The sequence below is a fragment of the Ailuropoda melanoleuca genome, chromosome 9 (assembly GCF_002007445.2).
Source record: "Ailuropoda melanoleuca isolate Jingjing chromosome 9, ASM200744v2, whole genome shotgun sequence".
Lineage (NCBI taxonomy): Eukaryota > Metazoa > Chordata > Mammalia > Carnivora > Ursidae > Ailuropoda > Ailuropoda melanoleuca.
In genome coordinates this window covers 90,938,384-90,959,977 of record NC_048226.1, presented here as the reverse complement: position 1 = coordinate 90,959,977, position 21,594 = coordinate 90,938,384, and the positions used below count along the sequence as shown (strand labels likewise).

Here is a 21,594-nt window from a genome sequence, read left to right as displayed (position 1 = left end):
TAAGTATATATATATATATATATATATATAATTTATTTAACATTTTATTTATTTATTTGTCAGAGAGAGCACACACGAGGAAGGGGAGGGGCAGAAGGAGAGGGAGAAGCAGGCTCCCGGCTGAGCACGGAGCCCACCGTGGGGCTCGATCCCAGGACCTTGGCATCACAACCTGAGCCCAAGGCAGCTGCTTAACCAACTGAGCCACCCAGGCGCCCCTTTATATATATATCATTTAATATATATTATGCACTTAATCCTCCCAGCAGCATGCTGCAATTACATGTATATTACATATGTATGTACCCTAGACTCAGGGCCGGACCCTCTGCAGGTGTTGATAAGACATGGTTACAATCATGATTTTAGTGGGCCCAGCAGAACGCTGGTCTTCCAAGCAGCTCCCAGACACGTCCACTTCAGTGTCCTCCCCTGCTTGAACACATGCGTTTGACCAGTATTTATTGTCCCTTCAGCACTGTGTGAGGCTCTGGGACTAGAGCAGTGCTCAAGGCAGGCAACCGCTCTGGTTCCACTCACAGTCCAGTTTAGAAGCTGCACATTTAGAAAAAAGAATCCCATTCTGCAACCTCCTACCAAGGTGAGCATTAAGAACAGGACCCATGACGCTCTGAGGGGGTTTAAGAGAAGGGTTCCTCCAAGTCAGAGTGGCAGGGAGGGCTTCTGGGGGAAGTGATGCTCTCACTGGGATCTGAAGGGTGATAGATTCATGGGTGAGGGAGAGAGGCCAGAGGGGGCCCCGAGAGAAACACACCAAACTGAAGAGATGAAAACATTTGCCCAACAACCACTGCCAGGTGTTTTGTCTGGAGGATCAGGCAGGGGGAGGGGAGAGGCACAGGTGAGAAAGCAGCCTCGGAGGAGCGCGACTCAGGAGATGTTCAGCAGTAGTACCCACCCTGGAGTGCAGCTTGACAAAGGACATAGAGAAGGAGCTAGAAGGGCTCAGAGGCAGGCTTCCCAGAGGTGGCTCGGGACTCGGGAGCTGGGATTTCTTTTATTTATTTTTCAGCAGAAATTACTGAGCATCTATAAGGTGCCAGGCGGTAGGCTTTGCCTGTTGGTACAGGAGGGAGCAGGAACAGTTCCCTGCCCTGAAGGAGGTCACGGTGGAACAGGGCACAGGAAGGTTCAGATGTTGGTGGTGGAACGAGAAAGAATGTGACCTAGTTCTCGTGTCTGCCGTCGGAGCGCAGTGGAGGGGCATGTCAGCAGGGCCGAGTTGTGTTCACCAAGGCCACCGCAACTGGGTAGGTAAGGCTCTATAACGAAGTCGAACTAGCTAATACTAATTAATAGCGCCTTGCATGGGTTCCATGTCACGCTTTAGAAAGCATATGCATGAGGTCCTTGGTGAGTTCCAGCAGTTCTCTAGGAGGTCAAGCAGGTGTGGTCACCCACGTTTGAAAGACAATGAATTTGAAGCTCAAGAAAGATAAATCAAGTGAGTCTTTTGATTTTTGGAATGTGGAATGCCCATCGTTGATAATATGTAATTGGGGGACTTGGGTTTTAGATGCATTCATTTTGAAGATGCCTCTTGCGAGGGTTTCGCCTGAACCTCCCCAGAATACCTGAAAGTCCATAGCTAGAGATCAGACTTAGGTGCACACGTCAGACCCTCAGTGGGAGACGCTGTGGGCAGACCCCTCTCTCCAGCTCACCTGCCACTGAAGGTGTGCACAGTATCCACGGTCACGATGCTGGAGAACCGCAGTGTGGCATTTCTGTAGCACATGGGCGGCCAGATACTAGAGCATGTCCCTGGAGCCTTTTGAGAGTGAAAGGGGGTGTGATTCATAATTGCCCAGGGAAGCAGGGGTGCTCTGGGACTGTCCCCGGCAAACTAGACCATAAGGTCAGCCTTCCTATGAGTCATCCTTCTCCCTAAGTGGATTCAGCTTCTTCCTTGTGCCTTCCCTTTTTTCTGAATCACTTACTTATTCATTATAGAACAATCAGTCACCAGACTCCGGCTCCTCACGCGGGGCTGCCAGGGATGAAATATCCCGGAGTCTTCTCGGGAGAAGCACTCAGTGCACATGGACTCACTCCCTTGGATAAGTGGACACAAAGCCACCCGGAGCTTTCCTCTGCCACCTTGACGTTTGTTAATGAGTAATCAGAGGCAATGCTCATGTGGGTCATGAGGTGGGGGGCGTTCAGGAAACTACATCCACAGACACCACCAGGCAGGGCCTTTCAGAGTGGGAGGAAGCCAGTCCCCTCCTGAATACAGCCGTGCTGAGCTGATGGATCTCGGGGGGGAGGGGCCCACTTGCCAATGCTTTTCCCCCTTTTCTCTTGCCTTGTTTCTTGTGCGGTGAAACATTCATCACATGGTAATTAATTATTTGCGGATATCGGTTTAATGCTTGTCAGACAAGAAGGTAGGGCCTGGTTCCCACTGACCGGTAGAGGTGGCGGCCCACGGAAGTTTCTACTGTATATTTGCTTGCTGACTAATTGACTTGAGGTGCGAGGCATGGACAGCCTCTGATGAGAACCCTGGGGGAGTGAACTTCCTGGGAGAATAATGGGGTAAAGGTAGGCCTGGAGAGGGGCTTACAGATCTGGGCGGAGGGACAGAAGTCCTTCCTTGAGTAGGATATCCACAGGGACGGTCTAGCTAAGGAGAAGGAATGAAATGTCGCTTCCAGAAGTTTTCCCCAGTGCCGCGGGTAGGGCAGTGGCTCTGTTGTTGTCTGGCCCCTCTGTCGTCTGCCCTATCCAGAGGTAGGTTCGGCCTGATACATAGCTGAGAGAGAGATGGAGTAAGGACTAGGATTTCCTGTCTGGACGGAATGAAGGTCCCATTTCCAGGATCCCAGATGTCCCAGTGGAAAGTGCCAGGGGCTGCCAGCAGGTGTATAGAGCTCAACCAAACTAGGAGAACCTAGGAGACAGCAGCCATCATTATCTCTTCCTCTACAGATGAAGAAAGTGAAGCTTCCAACAGGTAATTGGGTCACATGAGATTTCACAGCTAATAAGTGAGGAATCGGGATGTGACNGCTAGGAGAACCTAGGAGACAGCAGCCATCATTATCTCTTCCTCTACAGATGAAGAAAGTGAAGCTTCCAACAGGTAATTGGGTCACATGAGATTTCACAGCTAATAAGTGAGGAATCGGGATGTGACCATCACCTGTCTGGATCTGGAGCGTGCGTACCCCTGAGCCCCGGTGAGAAGACCCTGACCTCTTTTTGCCGGGACGCCCTTGCCAAGGTCCCGGGAGGCAGCAGTCCCCGGAGGAGCGTGTGTGTGGCACGGCGCTTCGTATAGACCGTGGGCATGTTGGTCATCCTAACCCCAGCTGCTTCTCCATAAACAGTGGTTCGTTGAAGAGCCAGGAGCCGTGTTGATGGCCCGCTCACCAGATGCTTCTAAGAGCATTCCAAGAGCACTTCTAAGAACCCGCGTATCCCTCCCTACCACACTGTGTCAGTACAGTGATGATCTCTATTCTATTTTACAGATGAAGAAATAGAGGTGCAAGGAGGTTAAGTACTTGCTGAAGATCCTACAGCTGGGGAGCAGAAGTCCCGGATAGGAGGGACCCCGATTCTGTAATCCCGCAGCTCTGTCTTCTAGGGTTTGATATATTTATTTTGTCATGCCCCTTTCTGCTGGGGTGAGGGGAACTCCGACTCCCAGCAGGTGGCCCAGGCAATCTCTAAACAGTACCATGGTTATACCCCAGGGGTGGAAGCGGAGGCCTGGATGCCCTTTCCAGGATTTGAAAAACACCGGGTTACCTGGTCCTTGAAAGGCTTCGGAAAGTATCTGCACGTTGCTGTTGCTGACTCAGGAAATTAGGCTAGCAGACACGGGGGACTCCCAAAGCTTGCTTGTGTCTGCACGTCTCTATGGGAATAAGCCCAGGAAAATCTTCTAGAAGGACAGGCTTGCTGAGACCCCACCGTAAACAGAAGACTCGAGGGTCACTGAAGACCCAAGTGTAAAGACGTCCAAGACCCAAGGTTCTCTCCTGACCATTTCATTTCCTTTCTGCGAGAGTCTGTCTGTCCCTCTGTCCACCCTAGGCTGCTCTGAAGGCAGGGCCCGTTCCTCCATCTTGGCAGGTTTCTGTCCCCTCCAAGCACCTGCAATGGCCCATAGAAGCTGTTGCCAACACATTAATCACCTAAGCAAGGCTGAACATAATACGGCTCGTGTATACACTTCCTTGTGGTTTGTGGCCTGGATGTTCGGCTTCCGACCCGTGTGACCTTCGCGATGTATCCCGCCTCTCTGCGTCTGCATTTCCTGCTGTGGCGAGGATTACACGAGATACCGCAGAATTCAGAACAGTGCTTCACGCATGGTGAGTGTCCCACCAGCCTCAACTGGTCCCAGTACCAGGAACACACCGTTTGGAACACCACCGTCTTCAAACCATTTGCTGCGTGTGATGGGAGTGCCGGGGTGAGGAGACCTGAATTTGAATCCCGACTCCCCTGCCTGTGTCTTGGGTAAGTGATTACACCGCTGTGAGCCTTGATTTCTATATCTGTCAAGGGGGGACAAAGTTTCCACCCTCTGGGGGGCTGGAGATATGCCAGGAAAGCCCCTAGTGCACAGCGGATGCGTAGCGGGTGCCCGGGGCTTGCTGGGGCCTTGGAGGGGCCGGCAGCAGGGACAGATATGTTGTGAGCGCCTGTGGCACAATCCAAGGTCACCCGGGAGACACAGGCAGCGAAGAGGCTTGCGGTTCGTTGTCGGGCCCCTGTCTTCCAGGAAAGCTCGACTTCCTTACCGTGTTGAGCGACCTAAAAAGAGATTATAGAAGAACTCGCATGGGGCTGTCTACCCCACCCTCCCACCTGGATCTTCTCGGCCCTTTGTAAAGGGGCTTCTCATCCTCTTCCAGGCTTCTGGGCCGTTTGGACATTCCGGTTCCCTAAGGGCAATGCTCTCTGAATTGCAAAACGTCGCCTCTCTTCAGCCCACGGTGGTACTTCCAAGGGGCACCAGGCCACCATGGGTCAGCGTGTCATTTGAGGACGGGTCTCCACGGCCCTAGGGGGGGTTCCTAGCAGCTTTCCCTTTGGGGAGATGCAAACCCGAGAGAAAGGGCAGAGCCTAAGGCGCTTCATTTTTATTCTTGAGGTGGCATTGCCTAATGCCATACACCCCCGGCTCCGGAGACGGACAACGTCTTCTCCCTTCTTCCCCCCGCCTCCCCCGAGCCCCCCAAGCTGCAGGGCCCAGCCCTCCCCCGTCTGCAGGGCTAGCCTTGGTGCTTTATGGGGGTGACAGCTCCGTGCAGCCGAGCGCCTGGCCCTCCCTGGGTTTGAATAAAAAACCACAAGCCATAATACACATAAAATCCCAATGTGCCTTCAAAATTACCTCATCTTTTATTTAGAGGTTATTCCGCCCTTGTCCTCCTTTATCGCTCTTTATATGACTGAAGCGGCTGAGCGGCACCCAATGAGGCCATCCCAGCTGCCGAGCGCAGGGAGTGTTTACGGCCCAAGTTCGGGGAGGCAGCACAGGCCCCAGGAGCCCCCTCATTTCAGCCCCTCCTCCCTTCCCCCACGCCGGCCTTTTCCACGGGGAGGCTGCCGCGGCTTCCCTACCGGGTCCGTTTTTGTATCATCCTTCCCATCGTGAATTTTATCCTCTTTCCAAGTGACAGGGAGGCGCCTTTCCGAGAAGCCGTGATTTCCGAGCTGGTTGCAAATGTCACCCTGGCGAAGGCCGGGGCTCCGACGCTCCCAGGGCCAAGGCTTCGGCTCGGCCTTTGTAGCGGAGGGCCTTGTTCTCTGAGCTCAGATCCTTGACATTTAAAGGCCAAGAAGAGCCATGATTTATTCTTAGGCTCAATTTGGAGAAGGGGGGTGGGGAGAACGGAGAGATGGCTTTTTGCAGGCTACGTCGTTGCTTGAAGACTTCAGTGTCCCTGAAGAATCCCCTGGAGGGTTCCCTGACCCACTGAGTCCTGGGCCCCACCCCCAGAGGTGCCGATTCCCTGGGTCGGGGGAGGGCCCGGTTTTCTGCACTTGCAACAAATCCCTAGCCTGTGCTCATGCTGCGGGTCCACGGACCACACTTTGAGAATCACTGGGCTAGAGAAATCCATGAATTAAGGTGAGGGAGTGTGTGTGTGTGCGTGCGTGCGTGCGGGTGTGTGTGTGCGTGTGTGTGTTTCTGATATCTCTCTGCCTTGCTGTCTCTCTGTCTCTTTCTCTCTCTCCCACACACACGCACACACACGCACGCGCACACGTACATACACACACGCACACACACCCACGCGCACACGTACATGCACACACACGCACACACACGCACGCGCACACGTACATACACACACACGCACACACACGCACGCGCACACGTACATGCACACACACGCACGCGCACACGTACATGCACACGCACGCACACACGCACACACACGCACGCCTCAGCGGTGACTCTACTTCTGGAAGGAAATTTCCTACCAAGGGTGGAGATGGTAGGAAATCACAGCAAATCGGATTCTAGATATTGAAACTATGAGCCCCTGCAACGCCTGGTTCACACAGCCCCACGAGTGTCCCTCCGCAGAGATTTCAAAGGCCTCGCTCTTACCAGACTCTGGAAATGCCTTTAGCCCCGTCCTGCTGGGAGGCAAACCGTGCCTTCTATATCTCCCAAGCGTTTGAAATTAAAAAGGTCTCTGAGGACATAACAGCCACTGTCCTTCAGTGTGGCACAGCAGTTCCGAACGCAGGCTGGGGTCAGACCGAGGGGAGTTAATCTTTGAGATCTTGGGCAAGTCAGAAAACCTCTCTGTTGCCTCGGTATCTTCAGCTGGAGAAGGAATTAGAATTACAACCAACCTCGGAGGGTGTGGTAAAGATTATAAGTGAAATACTGCATGGAAAGTCTCCCACCCGTCACCGCCGTCTCAACAAAGAATCATTGCTATCCCCATGAGCACAGCCTCCTCTCCTCTGAGCGCCTGTTAGTTCTCCTTTAGATTCACTGAGCAGCTAAGGAATCTTTACAATATGCTAAGCTTTCTTAGGCTCGTTATGTAGCCATCCGAATACTATTTTACTGATGAAAAAACAGGTGTTCAGAAAGGTTAAGAGATTCGCCCTCATTATTTAGAAGTGAAAAAACCTACTAATGGTTCTCCTGAGATTACACCTAGTCTGACTGGGTTCTCCTCCCTCCATAGGCCAGGCGGAGCTGGAATTTGCTCCTGGCTCTGCTTCTGGGGAGCTATGTGATGTTAGGCAATGTACTTACCCCTTCTGGCCTTCATCATATTGGAAGTGAAAGGATTGAATTATTCATAATGAAGTCAGAAGATCCACTAGTTAGGGGCCTAGCAAGTATTTTGCAAGGAGTTTTGTTGGACCTAATCAGGTTTCACTCATGTCATTTTAGTTCAACAATTTAAGAAATACCTTTTTTTTTAAGGTTTTATTTATTTGTCAGAGAGAGAGAGAGAACACAAGCAGGGGGAGCAGTGGGCAGAGGGAGAAGCAGGCTCCCTGCTGAGCAAGAAGCCCAATGCGGGGCTCGATCCCAGGACTCTGGGATCATGACCCGAGCAAAAAGCAGATGCTTAACCAACTGAGCCACCCAGGCGTCCCAACAATTTAAAAAATATCTGCCAAGCATCTACATGAGTCCAGTACCATTGCAATCACTGGAGATGGTACAGCGAATGAAACAGGAAAATTGCTTCCCTCCCTGAGTTTATGTCCTACTTGAGGGGTGGTATTGAAAGCGATGGCCCTAAATATATAAACATCAAACATATAAACTATAAGCAAGTCTTCTAGGGAAAGCAGGAGCACAGGCCCTGAATTGAAGGCAGGCCTAGGATGTTCCAGGATCAGTAAGGAAGCCAACCTGGCTGGAGCGGCATGAACAGGAGGGAGAATGGGGCCTTGTGGGTCATGGCACAGACTTTGGCCTTTATTCTCAGGGCAAAGCCATCTCTCTTGGTGTGAGTGTTCCCTAGATGCATATCCCAAGACAAGGATGTGCGTGTTTCATGTGGGAAGTGATCCCAAGAAACACTGTAAGAGGAGTGGAGACGTGAGACAGGAAACAAAAAGACACCAATGGAAGAGGAATCATGGAGCTGGTTACCACTGGGAGCACCTGAGCTCAGCCTGCTGGAGTTCTGGGCGCCAGGGCAGAAGAGGCCTTCACGTTATCACGATCTACCATCTCCTCAGCCATCAATGGTGGAGGGCTGTCTCCAAGGGTCTTCACCATCCGGCACCTTCTGCGCGCCCTGTGCTCGGCTTTGTGACCTTTCCCAGCCAGAAAAAGGCTCTGAGGCAGAGAGTTGCAGATAAATGGCCTTTGGCTTGTCCGGGTGAAAGGAGACGGGACATGGCCAGGGCACTGATGTTCCCATGACACCATTGAGGAGTTCTGAGCAAAGGAAGGATGTGATCTGAAATATTTAAATGTGTCACCCTGGGGGAGTGTGTGGAATAGATTGGGGGCAAGAGAAGAAGCCAGAGGAACAGCTGGAAAAGTAGTGCAATAATTCACATGTGAGGATTCGGATTGGAGGGGTAGAGGTGGGACATTGGCTCACATTTTGAATGGACTCCTTAAGCCCCTTTGAAACCCACATAATGGACATGACTGTGCCTATCATAGTGCTACATGGCTTCGTACTAAATTCTTTTCATCTTCTTATGTGCTTGGAGTTGAATTCAACACCTAAATATATTTGAACAGTATGCAAATTAAGCTCATTTGTGCATTGACTCCAGAAAAGTCTGTTAGTCTTCCTTTTTAGGAACAAACATCAAAAGCTTCTGACAGCAAGACTCAAATGACATGCTAAGATTGTAGAAGCTTGAGCATACAAAGAAAAGTCTTGACTGTGCAACAGTCCAGTTTTGGTTATTGAGGTAATGAGTTTGGGGATCTACTATAATTCAGTAGTTATCTGTAAGTGTGTTTGGCTTAAAGGACAGAATACCACGCAGCAGGTATACAATAAGTGATTGTTGAACTGAATTGAATCTGCTTATAAAAAAAGCCATAGCATTTCAATCTTTACCTGTGGGAAAGGTACCGGGGATGTCTGTCATTGGTTGCCAAAGAATTACTTGCCTTATCCTGCTTATTCTGTGCCTACTATGTGCCAGGAACTTTACAAGCAGCATTTAAATTAATTACTATGGTCACTAGCCTCCAAGATGGACCCAGGGATCCCACCTCCTGGTATCCGCACCCTTAGGTCTATGTGGCACAGTGACAGCTTGGCACTTCTGAGATGAAAAGATAGAACAGCTACTTTGGGGGTAATTTGTTACACAGCAGAAATAACTCCTACAATTCTTACAGTTCTTGGAGACAGGCATTGTGTTCTCTCTTTTTTTGAAAAGAAGATTTTACTTATTTATTTGACAGAGAGCACGAGCAGGGGGAGGGACAGAGGGAAAGGGAGAAGCAGGCTCCCCGCTGAGCAGGGAGCCAGATATGGGGTTCGATCCTGGGACTCTGGGATCATGACCTGAGCCGAAAGCGGACGTTTAACCGACTGAGCCACCCAGGGGCCCTTGTGTTAACTCTTTTATGAATCAGGAACCCAAAGCTCCCAGGCTTCAGTGTAGTGGGAACATACAGCGTATGGCTTACACTGGCGCGCCTCTGAGCATGAGGGGTGTACTGGGACAGCACGTGTAAATTGGGAGAGTCCTTGGCAAAGCATGAGGAATGGTCACTTTAATGTAAGGGAGTGTCTCAGACACCAAGCGTCAGAGCCGGAACCGGTCTGAGATGGCGTGTGTCCCAAGGTTGCACCTTCCATTGCCCTCGGCTTCCTCCCTTGCCGCTTCCTAAGTACATATACTGGAGTTGTAAGAGTCCGGATAGGAGCAGCTATACGCATGCACAGTGTAATTGCAATTTGATTTAAAGAATACTATGAAGGGGGAGATTTTAGGGGGACTCAGTTGGTTAGGCGTCCGACTCTTGATTTCGGCTCAGGTCATGATCTCAGGGTCGTGAGATCGAGCCCCCATTGAGCTCCACAATGGGCACGGAACCTGTTTAACCTCTCTCTCTCTCTCCCACTTCCCCACCCGTGGGCCCCGCTTGCGTGAGTGCTCTTTCTCTCTCGAAAAAAAAAATCGTATGTAGGTACAGAAAAAAGACAGGAAGCAAACAAGGCTCAGGGCTCTATTATTTTCTCCTTTGTGTCATTGCATGTTTACTCTCACAATTATAAAGCAGTGCATTTTTCTTTTTTTGAACAACAGCCTCTGCAAAAATATTGAGTGAAGGGCTCTTGACCATTTGAGACGAGCGGAGAGCGTGCGGACATCACAGGTACGCAATCTACCCGTGGAATTTGCCAAGGATGAGCCCCAAAGTGATGGATAAGCATCCTTGTAAAACACTCATGTTTTCTTTTCTGGTCAGATCTGCACTGGCAAAGAGATGCTGAAGGCAGAGAAGTTTCCTGGGGGATTTCGGACAGGCAGCTCCAAGCTGCAAGCTTCTGCTCCTTGAGCCCAAAACACGCACAGTTGTCAGAGGGCTTGGGGAACATTTGGCCTGCTTTTTTCTCTGTCTCTCTTTCTTTCTCCCTCCCTCCTTCCCTCTTCCCTCCTTTCTGCTCTTCTTGTCTTCCTTTCTTCCTTCTTCCTCCATCTGTCTTTTTTCTCTTTTTCTTTCTCTTCATTCATTCAACATATATTCACTAGGAGTCTACCCCGTATCAGGAACCATGCTAGATGCTAGGGATATCGCTCGTTCCTTCATTCAGAAAATACCGAGTCCCTACTGTGTGTGTGCCAGGCACTGTTCAAGGCATTGACCCTACAGGAATGGACAAAAAGGCAAACATTCTTGTCCTCTTGAAGCTTATACTACATTGGGAGATGAACAATAACCAACAAAGGTAAATAAAACACACAGTACGTTAGATGGTGATAATCTATGGAGAAAAGTAAGGTAGAGAATGAGGTTAGGGAATGCCGGTGAGTGTAGCTGGTTTGGTTTGAAGTGGGCTGGTCAGGGAAGGTCTCCCTGGAGTAGTGGCAGTGTTTGAACAAAGACCTGATGAAATGAGGGGGGTAGTCATGTAAATTGCAGAGGGAGGAGAGCCTTGGAGGAAGTGGGCCCAGCTGGAGCAAAGGCCCTGCGGTGGGAATGTGCCTAATATGTTTAAATAATGACAAGGAGGCTGATGTAGCTGGAGGAGAGCCAGTGAGGGGGCGAGAAATAGGATCAGAGAGCTAATGGGTGGGCAGGGGGCTGTGCAGGTTTCTTAGGGCCTCACAGGCGAACGTAAGGACTTTGACTCAGTGATGTGGGAGCTATGGAAAGCTTTTGAGCAAGGGAGTGGCATTTGTAGTAGATCTGATTTGTAGTTTACCAACTTTTCTCTGGCTGTTGTGAGCCACGGAGAATAAGGATTCAGCCCTCCAGGAGCTCTGAGTTTAGTGGGGGAGGAAGCCCAGCAAACATTCGTGGAAGTGAAGTCAACGCTGTCTTGGGGACGGAGGGCACAAAGGAGAGCATTTATTCCTGTACTAGAGCAAACTGGGAAAAGGTGCTGGGAAATACTTCGTGGAGGTGGTGGCTTCTGGGCTGAATGAACCGTATCCATCAGGGGACAGCGGAAAGGGTGGTCCGGGCAGAGGGACCAGCGTTAGCAAAGGTGTGCAGGCCGGGCAGGGCGCGGCACGTGGAGGAACCACAGACCATCTTTAGAGGGGCTGGAACCGCAAGTGTGAAGTAGGGAGTGGTGAGAATCAGGAGTGGAGAGCAAGTCAGGAGCCACATCTGGAAAGTCTTGTAAGCGGCAGAAAGTCCCAGAAAAGGAGCAAAGGCGGGCCTCGAGGGAGGTCAAGCGGAGGAGCTTTGTGACCAGATTCCAACTGCAGCTGCAGTGTAGACACCAGTTAATTAGCAGAGACCTTGCCTTTCCAGTTGCTCCATCTTCTGCCCGCGAATGGTTTGAGGAGCGTGCTTTGGCCGAAGTGTGATAGAATCTTGGTTGCCCTCCACCCTCCCAAGCAGCCCTGCTTAGCAATAGAGGGCTCACCAATGGGCCTCTTGTTGGGCGCCCAGCCATGGGGGGGCTCCTCCAGCCCGGCTCTTGCCCCAGAAACTCTGTGTCACGTTCTCACACCCAGGACTGGAAGAGAAAGGGAAGGTGGTCTCTCCCTTCTACCTTGATCCCCCAGGGTCTGCCCTGGAGAGTAGGACACTGGGGCTTCCAGAGCATCTGATGAGAGATTCCTGCTGCACGTGTGGCCTGGGACCAGCCCTGGCCCCGGGGGTTCATGTGTGGGCAACAGACAGTAGCAAACAAGGGAGCGTATCTAACCACGAGGAGGGCAGTGACACTGGCCATGAAGCAGGGGGAGGGGAGGCCAGAGGCCGGAGGAGGGTGCTGTTCCAGGCCGAAGGCAGGGAAGCTTGCAGAGACCTGAAGAAGGGAAAAGCAGGGCATGAAGGCATTGAAGGAAAGGCGCGTGGGCAGAGGGGACGGCAGGGGCGAGGGCGGCAAGGTGGACGCATGCTTGCTGGCTGTCAGGAGCAGGTCAGGCTGCCAGGAGATGCAGGACGTGGGGGGAAGGGGAGGACAGGTATCTGAATCACCCGGGGGCCTGTGGGCCATGGGAGGGACTAAGGACATGACTGTAGGTGTGGGGATTTTTGAACGGGGAGCAATGTGACATCCCGCTGGCCTCCGTGTGGGCAACAGTGCAGGGAGTAAGCCCGGAAGCCGAGAGACCAGGAGGGGTTGCTGGAGAGGTCCAGGGGCCTTGATGGCTGCAGGAGGAGTGGAGGGCGTCGCAGGTCGTGTTGGGGCTCTATTCTGAAGGTGATCCAAAAGGCTCTGAGGTGGTGCTGTGTCATCTCAGTGGTATTGATGGTGCCCACACCATGATGACACAGAAGAGACAGGGAGATTCCTGTCCCCCAGTCCCCAAGGAGGTTACATTCTAATGGGGAGAGGCACCCAGCCGAGCAGACCAAGATGCGATGAGAACCCAGCGGGCCTATCACCAGAAGAGGCTACGATTGACCTCACAGGGCAAATGGCATTTGGGCTGAATCTTGAAGAGGGAGCGGAGTTTGCTCCACGGGCAGGAAGCAGGGGAAGGAAAGGCGTGCCTGGCAGGGGGAACAGCCTGTGCAAAGGCACAGCTGCTGGTTTACTTTCCGCTTCCCTTCTGGGAAATCTAAGACTGGCCCCAACTGTCGTTCCTGATGATGTTGCCAGTGCTGGGCCCCAGACATATTGGTATTTGGTGGATAAACAGCAGTGTGGTATACTTGGGAAACTCCAAGGTGGCTCATATCTGGAGCCAAAGATGCCATGAGGATGGGGCATGGTGTCTCCAAACTCTATTTCAGGGGACATGGTGGGGGGTGGGGAGTTAACTGAAGGGTCTGTGAGGTTTGTTGGCACAATTATCTACAGAGGATTGTGGCAAAGGGTCACTGTTTCCCATTTGCTCCTAGGCACGGCCTTTGAGCCTGGAGGCAAGTCTGGGGAGTTGGAGGGCAGGCGGGGCTGTGTTTGTTTTGCTAATGAGTCCCAACCAGGCCAACAACCCGCTTTTGAAGGGATTCAGGAAGGTGAGTGAGAGGTTCCCATGGGCCTTCTAGAGAGTTCACTCCAGAGCCTTGAGGAAGATGGAGTGGAGGATGGAAGACAGTAGTTGAAGAAGAGGGTGACTGTCGCAAACGGTCACTTCTCTTTGTAAAACCTTCTTTGGGTCACACCCCGATTCTTATCTCTACTGGCTCATTCTGGAACCTCCGTGGGGGAGGCCCTAGAATACACAGGAAAACTCAAGACAAGGGAGAACGGAGAAAGCATGGGAGGCAGCTCCCAGAACCTGCAGCGGCTTCCCAGCAAGCACCCATTCAAGCTGGCTCTCTTGGCAGCCGGCATAGGAATTGGCCCTGGGCAAGTTCCCCAGGTAAAAGGTGCCATCTGGGCGTGGGCCGGGTTCCTTGTGAAGGCTGGTGCTTCCCCCCAGGCTCAGCCTCGTCGCTGCTGAGTGATCTGCAGGCTGTAATCTGCCCGGGAAGGCGCTCTGGAAACGGAGTGTGAAGCTCCCAGGTAAACAGTGCTGTGTGCACCCAGAGCTGGGCTGACGTCTATCTTCTGGGGAAGCCTCCCTCCCCGCTGGCCTTTGGGCTGGGCCTCCACCCCACCTCTCTGTCTTGCTCTCCTAAGCTGCCCTGTCCTTCCCTGGGAACCAGGTCAGGGGCCCTGCTGGCAGGTGTCACGGGGCATGAATCAGGTCCCTGCGGGAGGAGGCGGGAGATCTGGGCTGAGGCCAACGAGGAGGGTTAATTGGATGATTTATCTGGTCAATAGCCAAGCTATTACGCTCCCTGGAGAGAATTAGGAACCCGTGTGTATGATGGGTCATCTCTTTGTGGGAGAAGTTTAGGTAACTGGTGACCACGTTTCGGTCAAGAACAACTTGGCTGACTTCTCTACACCTTTGGTGGAGAATTTGATTTCGTACATCTGGGTGACTTCCAAGTGGTGGAAGCTGGCTGTCATTTGGCTGGTGGCTCACCAAGGCCATCTATCCCTTTAGTCGGCCTTTGATTTTCAGGGCGGATAGACTTTCCAAGGCAAATGTATTTATGCTGAAGCCCAGGGTAAACCTCTGAATGGTTCATATCGGGACTTGACAACCTGTGAACTGACTTTCTCTTCTAGACTCATGTCAGTCTGATCCAACAGAGCATGACTAGGCCTTGTCACTCTGTGCTGTTGGACAAATCTAGGGATTTGGCAAAGATGGATACTCAGTCCTGCCTTTGAGAGGTTAGCTCATGGTCTGATGCTGGAGTCGTGCACACACACACACACACACACACACACGTACATGGAAATAATGGTGTAGCATGATATGTGGAAAGCAAAGAGTGAAGAGAGATTTATCCTGTTAGATAAAGGAAGAAATCCAGGAAAGCTTCCCAGAGGAAGTGAAATCTTAGATGAGTCTATAAGGATAAATAGAAGTGAAAGTTCTCCAACTGTGGTCTATTTGGTGATCTTGGGGTTGGCTTCTTGTCGTACTGGTTTTGCATAGAAATGAGTAATTCACCTGTAACATTAATGACTGGAAGAAAGCATTTACTAGCACTGCAAGTAGATTTATCCCAGACCTCTCGGTAATTTCCCCTACTATACTCCTGCTGCTGGGCCACAGGGTCTGCCCTTCATGAAATGGGCCACAGTGTAAAAAATTCACAAGGCCCTGTGTGAATAAACAGCTGCTAAGTGAGCGAGTTGGAAGAGTATGTTGGTCATGGAGTTAGGATCTGGAGCTATAAGCTATTCTTCTGACTTTTCTCTTTTAGAATACTATGATTCCTGTTTCTTACTCATCTCTCTATCTTCCAAAGCCAATCCCGTGCCTGTCGCCTTATAAATGGGGAAAACACTTGTGGCGTCCTTGTGAGCTTCTTCCCAGGTGGCCTCCTGAGCCCACAGCCCCGTGTTTTGTATGTGGGCTTTTAGACATGTTCTTCTCTGACTCCGAAGTCTGATTTCTTCTTGCCTGTTGCAATAACATAAAGGCCAGAACATTCACAGTCTTTCCAAACCAACCTTTCTCATTATTTGGTTAAGACCCTTGGAAGGACTCTCCAATTTGCTTCATTTCCCTTGTTTTTCACTGACATCACCCAGGGTTGAATATGAAGAAAAGCCCGCAGGGGCTCTGGGACTAGATGACTTGGGGAGATGCCTGGCCAAACCGGTGCCCTTCTGAGACCCTTGGGCCCAGCAAAAGGTCCCCCCCCCCATTTAAGGAAGGAAAAAGAACCAGACCCACATCAGTCTCTATCAAATCGCTCACATGCTCTAGGAATGGGCTGTGATTCTCCCCTTTTCTACATCTCTGCAAGTTGAGCTTTGCAGAGGGTAGAAGTCCCTAGAAGGGGGGCAGGCAAGGAAGAGAGGTCTGCAGCTTGCTGTTGATGGCATCTTTATGAGTAAATTTATGTCGGGAATGGTGGCATTGAGAAGGGAGATGGGAAAGCAGAGGGCAGATGGGCCACCAGAGTTGTGCGTACTGCCCAGAATCAACATGACAGAGTTGACGTGTCAGGCTCTGTGCTAGGCACTGGGGCTATCTCAGTGAGAGATGACCCCGGCCTCCAGAGTCTCACCGCATCATGCAGGAGAGAGATGCTAGTACACAAGTCCAGCAGATGGTAAGCGTTAGGATGTGAAGCCACAGGTGCAAGACACAGTGTTCTGGGACTTTCAAGCTGAGTCCAGAAGGACGCATGGGAGTTGCCCAGAGTGAGCCATCAAGGGAAGGTGGGGAGGGTAGGGGGTTCTCCAGGCAGAATAAATCAAAAGCCGAGGGGCTAGGAGAGAGGGTGCAGACATCAGTGAAACTCGGGGAGGAGGAGAACAGCAAGGAACAACATATGACCCGGGGGAAGGCATATTGTTCAGGACCAAACGCGAGAGTGAGGTGGGTCTTTGAGGGCCTCTGCTCTACCTACAGAGACAGCATTCCCTACTGTAAGCTTTTTTTTTTTTTTTTTAAGATTTTATTTATTTAAGAGAGAGAGAGAGAGTGTGTGCATGAGCAGGGCGGAGGGGGGCAAAGGGCGAGGGAGAAACAGACTCCCCGCTGAGCTGGGAGCCCAAGATCATGACCTGAGCAGACACCTAACAGACTGAGCCACCCAGGCACTCCACTCCTGTGACCTTTGGAGAGGGTGGGCAAATACACAACTTTTTGAGTCAGCCATCGCTCTTGAGAACCTCTGGCCCTTATTGAGTTCCGAATATTAACAATTGGTGCTGTTTCCAAGGTAGTCAACAAACATCAGAGTACTTTCTCACTTATTCATCTTAGGCAGCCTGGGAGGACATTGAGCAAGAGGCCATGGGGTAACAACTCACTAGCTAGGTGGAAAGCCATTTAACCCTGCTGAGCCTCAGTCTTCCTAGCTATGAAATGGGGCTACTGACACCTACCTCATCTCATGGATGTGAGGTCCAGATAAAATAATTGTGGGGAAGTCCATAGCAGGCCCTGATACCTACCACTATTCCCCTGTTGGCCATCGTTGTCCCTCTGGGGTGAAGGTTTCAGAACCACCCCCCCACCCTTGCATCAGGAGGTCCACCCCTCCAAAGACTCCTCGATGAGCATTTACTGGTGTCCCAGTTTGAGTGTGTTGGGGTATAGCAAGCAAATCCTTGCTCCTGCTCGTTAGATAGGAGGAACTGTCTTTAAGATGTGCCTAAAGCTGAAACTGGAAGCTAAGTGCCCCAGGACAGCAATACATGTTTCTGCACGATTCTGAGTTCAAGTGTCTTGTATTTGCCCCCTATCGACCCTGATGACTCATGTTCACCAGCTTTAATTGGCCTCCCTAGCTGCTTTTGCATTTTATTTTATTTTTAAGATTTTATTTGTTTGAGAGTGAGAGAGCACAAGCAGGGAGAACTGCAGAGGGAGAGGGAGAAGCAGGCTCTAATGTGGGGCTGGATCCCAGGACCCTGGGATCATGACCTGAGCTGAAGGCAGTTGCTTAACCGACTGAGCCACCTAGGCGCCCCGGCTTTTGCATTTTATTTTATTTTTTATTTTATTTTTTTATTTTATTTTTTTTTTAAAGATTTTTATTTATTTATTCGGACAGAGAGAGAGACAGCCAGCGAGAGAGGGAACACAAGCAGGGGGAGTGGGAGAGGAAGAAGCACTCATAGCGGAAGAGCCTGATGTGGGGCTCGATCCCAGAATGCCGGGATCACGCCCTGAGCCGAAGGCAGACGCTTAACCGCTTAACCGCTGTGCCACCTAGGCGCCCCGGCTTTTGCATTTTAATTCAGACTTTCCCTTCTCTTACTGTCCCTCTGGTCCCAGACCAGAGGTTCTGTTTGGCTGTCTCAGTTGCATATACATTTCGTTCACTAAATGATGACCTTCGTTATTTGTACCCTGATTTTAAAGCCACGTCCCTGTTGAACCCGTTCATATTTGACCCCAGACCTGACCCACCTCCTGCTTCCTTATTTTTTTTCTCTTTTCACATTTATTGACTCGAGTCTGCTAAGCAATGTGCTGTGTGGAGAGCATTCCAAGAGGACTGAGACACAGTCTTGAGGGCACAGAGAGACCATCGGATGTACCCTGTGTTAGGTTGGGGATGCAGGGGTTAGAGGAGACCAGGGACACCCTTCCAGGACCTGGGGCAGGTTTGGGGAGGGGATGGGGGAATCCTGCAGGCAGAGGGAATGTCCTCTACGGCAGAAAAGAGGCAGGAGGGAGGCTTTATTGGTGTTCTAGGGCTGCCGCAACAAAAAGTCACACACCGGGTGGCTTAAAACACCAGAAATTTATTTTCTCACACTTTTAGAGACTAGAAATTTGAAATTAAGGTGTGGCCAGGGCCACGCTTTCTCTGCAAGCTCTAGGGGGGAATGTGAAACTGCTCGCTGGCTTTCTCCTCGCTTCTTGTATTGCTGGCAATCTTTGGCATTTCTTGGGTGGAGACGCATCACTTTGATCTTTTCTTCTGTCATGACATGGCAGTCTCCCTGTGGGTCTGTCTCAAGGTCTCTCCTCTTCTTAGAAAGACACCAGTCATGTTGGATGAGAGCCCCCCCACCCCCAACTCTACTCCAGTGTGGCCACATCTTCCCTTGATCGCATCTGCAAAGACCCTGTTTCCAAATTACAACACATTTGCAGGTCCTGGGGGTTAGGTTTTCAACATATCATTTTAGGGGACACAATTTAACCCATAAGAGAAGACTTGCAGATAGATAGTAATTTTTTAGAACCTAAACTTCTCGACTGGTCTTTGAGAATCACCATACACAGAGAGAGATTAGAAGTGACAATAGTAGGGATGGCCTTTCTGGGACACACCCCACACTCTTCAGGACACTTTCTCTATTTCTGGAGAGGCCCCAGCTGGTGTTCAGAGAAGGCCAGAGTGCTTTCAGCTTCCCTTCCCATCTCCTTTCCTCAACTCCTGGAAATGAACTTTTGAGCAATTAGAGATGCCTGGTCTAATCTGAAAGGTCCTCCTCCTTACGAATCCATCAGGGTGATGGGTTGATGGTCTCTGGGAGACGCTGTGGCAACGGTCCGGTAAGGCAGGTAGAAGAGAGAAATGGGGTTCATCTTGATCAAGTGTGCAGTCAAAAGATACTACTGAGGCTTGATGATGCCACTCTGAATGTACTTCCCTTGAAATGCTTTGAAAGACAGCAGTTTAAAATAAACAAAATGAAATTCATGAGATAGCATTTCAGAATGGAGCATGGGTGACTAAGCTGAGTGAGAGAAGGGGAAAGTGCATGTCAAAAAAAAAGGAAGGAAGGAAGGGAGAAACAATGAAAGAAAGAAAAAAGGAAAGAAAGAGAAAAAGAAAAAGAAAGAAAGAAAGAAAGAAAGAAAGAAAGAAAGAAAGAAAGAAAGAGAAAAAGAAAGAAAGGAAGGAAGGAAGGACAATTCTCATATGCCTCTGCCCTGTGTATCTTGTGGGCGGCAAACTTTTTTACAAAGTGCTTGTTTGTGTTTTGAGTGACTGAGAGTCCAGGGACAAGTTTAAACACACATAAGTTCAATTTAAAAGTAAATAAGATAACACTGGAGGAAATTAATGATGCAATGTCCCTTTTTATATAACACTTTCTTTGGAATTCAAAAAACATATTACTTAAAAATGACACAGCAACTTGGGGCATCTGGGTGCCTCAGTTGGTTAGGGGTCTGACTCTTGATTTCAGCTCAGGCCGTGATCTCAGGGTCGTGAGATCGAGCCCCACATGGGGCTCCATGCTCAGCACTGTCTGCTTGAGATTTTTTCTCTCCCTCTCCCTCTGCCCCTCCCCCTGCTCATGTGCATGCACGCTCTCTCCTTCTTTCTCTAAAATAAATAAATAAAGTCCACAGGGCGCCTGGGTGGCTCAGTCAGTTAAGCGCCTGCCCTCAGCTCAGGTCGTGATCCCAGGGCCCTGGGATTGAGCCCCTTGTCAGACTGTCTGCTCAGTGGGGAGCCTGCTTCTCTCTCTCCCTCTGCCTGCTGCTCCCCCTGCTTGTGCTCTCTCTCTGCCAAATAAATAAATAAAATCTTAAATTTAAAATAAATAAGTAAATTAATTAATTTTTAAAAATCTTTAAAAAAGACACAGCAACTGCCGTATAGTTAACTGAATGACTCCTTCATAGTCCCCTAGCACTGGAAGTGGCTTTGGAGGGAGTCACTCAGCTGCATTCATGGGGCCAGGACAGAGAAGAGAGATGGTATTTATTTTGGGGGGAGGTAGAGAGGACCCCCAGCAAAGTTCTTAGAAGTCAGTTTCAGGCATGAGAATAAACATTCATTTATTCAATCAATATTTATTGAGCCCCTACTATGTGCTGGCATTATGTGGCAGGGTGCATACTCTGACCTGTTACATGAGAAGACTCGTATGTACTTTCAGGGTTGAGATTTTTGTTATTCAGGCTAATACTTGGAGTGTTAAGTGCCAGGCATTGAATTGTACAGTGTCGGGGCTGAAGGAACTCATCCCATCCTCCCAGTAAGTCTAGGAGCGAGTCACTAACATCTCCCCCACTTTATAGATCAGAAAACTGAGGCACAGTGAGGTCAATGATATGCCCAGAGCCACACAGTGAAGGAGTAACGGAGGCTAAGATTTGACCCAAGTCTGCTTCAGATTCCAGGTTCCTAGTGTGACATAGTCATGCTGTAAGGAATTAGAGGTCACATAGTAGGCATCACCCTGTTTGATCCCTTCACAGAAAAAAAAAAAGGTGTGAGAAGTGAGAAAGGTAATGGGATTTGGGGAAGAAAGCACGGGTTCTGAAGGCACCTCTGGGATGGTGGGGGAAGAAAGCCGTCAGTGCTGACCTGTAGAATGCCAGAGATCCATTGGCAGAAGAAACCAGCTCATGCTCCCCAGTATGGTCCCTTCCTTTCTGCTGGGTGGTAATTCAACCATGAAATTCCAGGTATGGCTTCTGTCCACACCAAAACTCAGGGGCGCATGTGGTGGACCATAGAGAGAACAGATGAGTGCTTGGAGGAGAGAAGGGCCTCCAGTGCCAAGCCCAGTGCCCGGCTTCAGACATCCCTTCGATGGTGATCGTTGACTTCTTCCAGGAACAAATATTTATTAAGCGCCTACTATGTGCAGGAGCGTAGCCTGCCTTAGAACACACATACCTTCTCTGCCAGACTCACTGGGGCAGACTCTGCGTGTCCTGGAGAGACCCAGAGAGTTCTAGCTCAGCCGGTTGGCTGGTGGGTCCGCCTTACTGGGAGTGATGCATTTGCGCTCCCTCTTGTCACTCCAAAGCTCTAGAGCCTCACCCTCCAATCAGCTTTATCAGTGACAAATTTGATCCTTTGATCTCCATCTGGGCCTTCTGGGTCTTATCCTCTGCTGGTTCTAGGAGGAGAATAATTTCCCTGCCCCCTCCCTAAGTCAATAATCACAACAATAAATACCAACAGGGGCTCTAAGAAGGTTGATGTTATTTCAACAAGGACCTACTATGTGCTCCCCCCAGCTAAGAGCTATGCTAGCCTGAGGGTGTAACTGGGAATAA

At 50.4% G+C, this 21,594-nt stretch overlaps 1 long non-coding RNA gene across 2 annotated transcripts in view; it reads left to right on the top strand.

Annotated features, from left to right (window-relative positions):
* The first annotated feature begins 3,410 nt into the window (after positions 1–3,410).
* Positions 3,411–21,594, top strand: part of LOC117803819 — a 37,486-nt gene continuing 19,302 nt past the window's right edge. For both annotated transcript variants that reach the window (XR_004627920.1, XR_004627919.1), the window contains exons 1-2: positions 3,411–4,497; positions 10,264–10,333. This is a non-coding gene — a long non-coding RNA (uncharacterized LOC117803819). The remainder of the gene's footprint in view (positions 4,498–10,263; positions 10,334–21,594) is intronic.